At 40.1% G+C, this 5,304-nt stretch overlaps 1 protein-coding gene across 1 annotated transcript in view; it reads left to right on the top strand.

Annotated features, from left to right (window-relative positions):
* Nucleotides 1–296: 296 nt before the first annotated feature.
* ASB7 (ankyrin repeat and SOCS box containing 7) overlaps nucleotides 297–5,304 on the top strand; it is a 50,637-nt gene continuing 45,629 nt past the window's right edge. The window contains exons 1-2 of the mRNA XM_082386357.1: nucleotides 297–767; nucleotides 939–1,037. The gene's annotated coding sequence lies outside the window, so the exon portion shown is untranslated. The remainder of the gene's footprint in view (nucleotides 768–938; nucleotides 1,038–5,304) is intronic.

Raw genomic sequence — 5,304 nt, 5'->3', positions numbered from 1 at the left:
TTAGCAACCGCTTCGAGTCCCTCCGCCAGGGGCGGAGCAGCGGAAGCCATGGGGAAGGGGGAAGTGAGTGAGGCCAATCGGAGACGAGTCCTAACCTCGATCGGCACGCCTCCTCTAACTGTCGCGAATGCACGGGCGGCTTTACGGCAGGCAAGGGGTGGGTGCTGCTGGGGTAAGGAGGAGGGAAGGAAGCAACCAACCAACCAAGTCGCCTCCACCCCCCCCACCCCCCACCCACCCCGGACCTGGTTTACGGCTACGGGCTCAGGCTCCAGTGCGGCTGCTGATTGGCTGCTGAAGGCTTGGTCCCATCCCAGTGACCCCAAAGTGCTGGAGGGAGGGGGCGGGGGTGGCTCAGTGCAAAGTGCATCCCGAAAGCCCCCTGCCTGGAGTCCCCGCGGCTGGCACTTTGGACCCTGAATGACCTGGGACCTCGCTGCCCCGAGACCTCCCGTGTCCCCTCGTAGCTGGGAGCCTCCGGCCCGGAGCGCGGCAGCCCCCTGCTCCGAGCCCTCAGACGGGGACTGCCCCCCCCACACGAGCCGGGACTTCCTCCCTGCACCCCTGCCCCGAGGCTGCCCGGCGGCTAGGACCGCCGCCTCCAGTCTGCTCGGCAGTCTGGATGCTCGCCGGGCTGGGGCCGTGAGGCATCGAGGAGGATCAAGAACACCCGTGTCCGGCCCTGCCTGGGCTGTTTCTTCAATGGAGAAGTTGGTGAGTGTGGAGGAGGCTGAAAGAAAGAAGAGAAGCAGCAGCTGAGGAGACAGGTAAAGTCAGTTACCTCCCCTGAGGGGAAGGGGGCTGGCCTGGGAGGGAGGAGAATCACTGCTTCTTCGTGCTTGCCTTTTACCTGTCTCTTTCTCTGCTCCCTCTTCCTCAGAGCCCCCCTCCTCCTCGCCCCCGGGGTACTGCATCACTCACAGGTTTCTGATTTCCAGGTTTGAGCTGGCTGGCTAGGGGAGGCGAGAGAGCAGGAACGGGGCTGCCCACCCACCAGAGAAGCAGCAGAGAGCCTCTGACCAGCATCCTCCATAAAGGTAATAAGCCAGCCCTCCCCTCCCCCACTGTTTATTCCTGGTCCCTACTCATTAAGCAGTGCTTTATTTTCAGGATGGTTACCTGGGCATGCAACCCTTTCCTGGCTCCCAGTTTCCCAGCAAAAACAAAAACACTGCCAGTGCTCCAATCCTTAACATTTTAATGACTTTTCTTTCCCAGGACCATGTTTTTCCCCTTTCTCTGTGTACAGTGTGTTTCCATGTTTTGCATTATCTTTTGGTGCACTGTACCGTTTACCCTGCTCAGAGACTTTGAGACCTTTTTGTAGCTCCCCCTGCCCCTCTTACTCTCATAGGAATTCCTCAGTTCCTTGTTAATGGCTTGTTAATTCTGAATGACTGCTTTTCAGTTAAACCGCAACTTTCTGTTTTCCCCTATTCTTTCCTATCATCTTTCCTCTACCTCCATCAGAAAATCTTTTGAGTTACCTAACTGACAAGGGTTTGGTAGAGGAAGGTACAGTAATAGCTTGAAATTTGTGAGTTTCAGAAAATAATGTGACTTTTTTTCTCTAGTGAAAAGTGAATCTGTGTACCTTAGTAGTATGAATGGTATGAAAGCAATACTCCCTCCCGAAGCACTTATGTATAATTAACTCTTTGGGCTTTTGTGTGTTTCTGTGTGACAGATGTGGATGGGCTCTGAAACTCTTATAAAAAGATAAATCGTATTTGTTATACCTCATTTTCTAATACTTATAAAACTTTACACAATATCTTATTAATCACTTGACAGTCAGGAATTTTAAAACAAAAGAATGTTTTAGTGTGTTTAGAATCTAGGGTTTTATTTTGGCACTCTTCATAAGATTTCTCATTTCAAAACCCTTACAGAGAATTTGTTAAATTGAAATTTAAGCATCTAATTCATGTGATCACATTTCTGCTGCTGTATTTCGTTGCTGCCTCTGAAAATGCACTGAAGGTAGGTTTAGGACATTCATGTAAGTCCTAAAGAGGGGATGTGAACAGGGTAATTATGTAAGAGTTAATTCAGAAATTAGCCAAATGAATAGCTTCTCTAACATCCAATAGCAGGAGTATAAAGTGACTTGTTAATCTCAGAGTTATTTTAATATCTCAGATTGTTTAGGGAATTTTAGGTACAAAGAAGTACTTAAAATAGCAGAAGTTGTTAGGAAATCTTTGACTTACTCTGTTCTACTGGCTTTCTGCCTTCCAGAAAAAGAAATTAATGTCTTTCCTGCTTCTTCTAATTGTCAAGGTACAGCTAAAGAGACTTTTAAGGGGCTCTGAGGGTTTGCATATTCTTGAGACCTGGAACTGGACACCAAAATAAGAGTGTATGCTACTGAATGGGATTTAAAATCAGTATCTACCAATGACTATTACACAGTGAACATTTAGGGCACCCTTTGTATGTATATGTAGGGTCCACTTCATTTCAGTAAAAGCTAGGTAGAATGAGGTTTTCATTATTTAAATATGTGAATCACTAGAGAAATGCCTAATGATTCCTTTAGAACTTTTAAAAAAATGCTAAAATACTTGAAATATGTTTTTAAGGTAAAAATGAATTATGTATTTTCTATTGAGGCCTTCTCAGTTAAATATATTTCTGCTTTAGATTGAACTCTAGTATGTTTTCATTTCTGAGGGATATTATCACCTGTGCTGAGTCAAGTATGTAAAGTAAAGAGAGGACACTGCTTTCCTCTGGTTTCCAGTCAGTTCATTCTCATTGCTTAAATAATGTTTCGTTGATCCTCTCAGCTTTTAATGATTTTTCTAAGATTACAGAATATATATAAATTGTCAGCATCTGTTCCTAATATTAGCATGATTGAGAGTATTTGGTCTAGATTATGCCAGTCATGTAAAATATTTAATTTAGTACTTCGTTACCAACATGGCCAGTTAGGTAGTTTATCTTTTACAATCTGGTAGTTCACTTTGTGTTAATTCTGTTGTCAGTCACATGGTTTTGAAAAGAAAAAAAATTTTAAAACACCCAATTTTTTTGGTAACCAAGTAAGATTTATGATCACATAGGAAGAATCACTGATTTTAATTGAAGTGATGCATTTTGAGTATGCTATGGCCAGTACTTATCTTCTTCATACCTAAAGTGATGCCATTCACAATTATGACACATATAATCTCTCTTTATTTGATAACACAGAAGTACATACTGTCCCTAAAAAGTCTAAAGTCAGGTAGTTTCTATAAGCATATCTAATACCTGACTTTCAGCCTTTCATTTCATTCTCAACAGAAGGCATGCCCTATGTGGAACGCTTGTCTCATTTCTTACAAACTTAGGTACTGACATGAGGTTGCTAAGGTGGTAATGCCAGACATGGGTTAATGAGATAAGATTGACAAGACTTCATCATTTATAATACTTGTGATTTATGCTTTGAATTGGGTCTGGGTAAGTGAATTACAGAATTTCCTCTATTGCCTTGTCCACGTTTCATGAAATTTGTTGGTCTTTCTATTAGAACTTAGGAGACTTATAGATAAGTCTTGCATGATAATAAATCCTTATGTTATATGGAGGCCCAGTAATTTGAAGGAAATACGAATACCCTCACTTGTTTTGAAACATAAACACTATGGTACTTTGTTGAGTGATACTAAAATAACACTTCTACTTCATTTTGGGTTCCAGGCTCTTAGTTATACGAGTAGACCTCGTTAACATCCATCTCACCCATGTCGCACACTTTGGGCATTGTAGTGTTTCTGCATCCATCTTCCTTCTTAGGACTTGTGAACTATTGGTTTTTTTGTTTTTTGTATTTTTTCTCTTCTCAGAGCCAGTATCCTTGGAGTTGCTGATTTTATTTCCTTTCCAGCCTGTATCTCTGTTTACTCTGCAAAGAAATGCTTATTTCTTTTCTTGAGTAGCAAGCTGTTATCTTGTTTCTAGTTTGTGTGAAATCTGAAAGCACAGTTCTAATGTGTGTCACTTAATCAAAAAAATGTGTGGCCTTTTAGTGAAAATAATATGTAAAAAGCCATTAATGACTAATCATTTATGCCAAAGGAAACTGGGGACATGTGGGCAAATTTGGTGGAAGTTATATAATTTTAGACAAATCTTAAATATATTTTGTTTTATAGCTATTTTATTCTTTATTCTGTGAATATAGATTTCTTTTAATTATATGAAACAAGAAGCTTTGGTTTTAATTTAATGAGGTTCACTTGGCATCTATATAGAAATTAGATGGCAACATTTTAATTCCTAAATTTATAGTTTCTAATATGGTCAACAGTATAAAAGCTCGGATGCCTAGATTGTTTTCTTTTGTAAGAAAAGTGTAGAGTAGAAAAGATGAATTCGTAAAATTTAAACACACCATTAACATTGGGCAGTAAAATCTTATATAAAAGTGATATACATTGGGAAGCAGCTCATTTTGATATATAATTCTGAAGTCTTCCTTGTTAGTATGTTTTTTTTTTCTTTTTCTGACTATGAAACCTAGAATGGGATTTCTAAAGATTGCACCCTCAGAGTTTTAGTCATTCTGAGTCAACTTACATTGTACATATGTTTATTTAGAAAATTGCCTCCTTCGTCATATTTTTTTATTTTATAGGTCACTACCATGAGCTATCAGACTTTCAAACTTGCACTTTTTGAGGGGGAATAGACTTTTTTCCATCCTCATCTCTGGGCTTCCTTTGTAGTTTTTAATAGGTAACTTTACCACTGGATATTATATTTACTAAGTTCAATAGTCTTTTTTCCCTGTACTTATACATACATGGATGGTTCTACTCTAGTAAGTGCAAACTCTCATAAAATTACACCAAGATGAAATTAACTCGTCTGATGCTTTGAACTATTAGGATATTTTGGTAATAAGTCATTGGCCTTCATAATTTAAGGTATGCAGTTGACAGGGGTCATGTGTGCATGTTATGTGTGTCTATGTGTTTTTTTCCCATAAAGACTGAAGCGATTTTTTGGTTTAAATCTATGGTTATTATTTATAGAGCTTGGTATTGTCAGAAAAGAGAAAAAGGATCTTAACCATTCTAGGAGTATTTGATTCATTTGAAGTATGCAGAACTCTCTATTAAAGTTCTACCCAGAGATAATACCAGTGGCCAAAGCCTAGTAGTATGCCAGGCATGTGTCAGGCACTCAGTAGACTTTCATTTGTCTAATTGAAGCAGACCGTGTGGGATTATCACAAGTTACTATTGTTTGTGCGTCTTTCTTATAAGAGAGCAATAATTGAGTCACTTTGACTTTTAACAAAGCCTT

This window comes from Balaenoptera borealis (assembly GCF_965194805.1).
Source record: "Balaenoptera borealis genome assembly, chromosome: 3".
Classification (NCBI taxonomy): Eukaryota; Metazoa; Chordata; class Mammalia; order Artiodactyla; family Balaenopteridae; genus Balaenoptera; species Balaenoptera borealis.
This window is presented reverse-complemented; position numbering and strand designations above follow the sequence as displayed.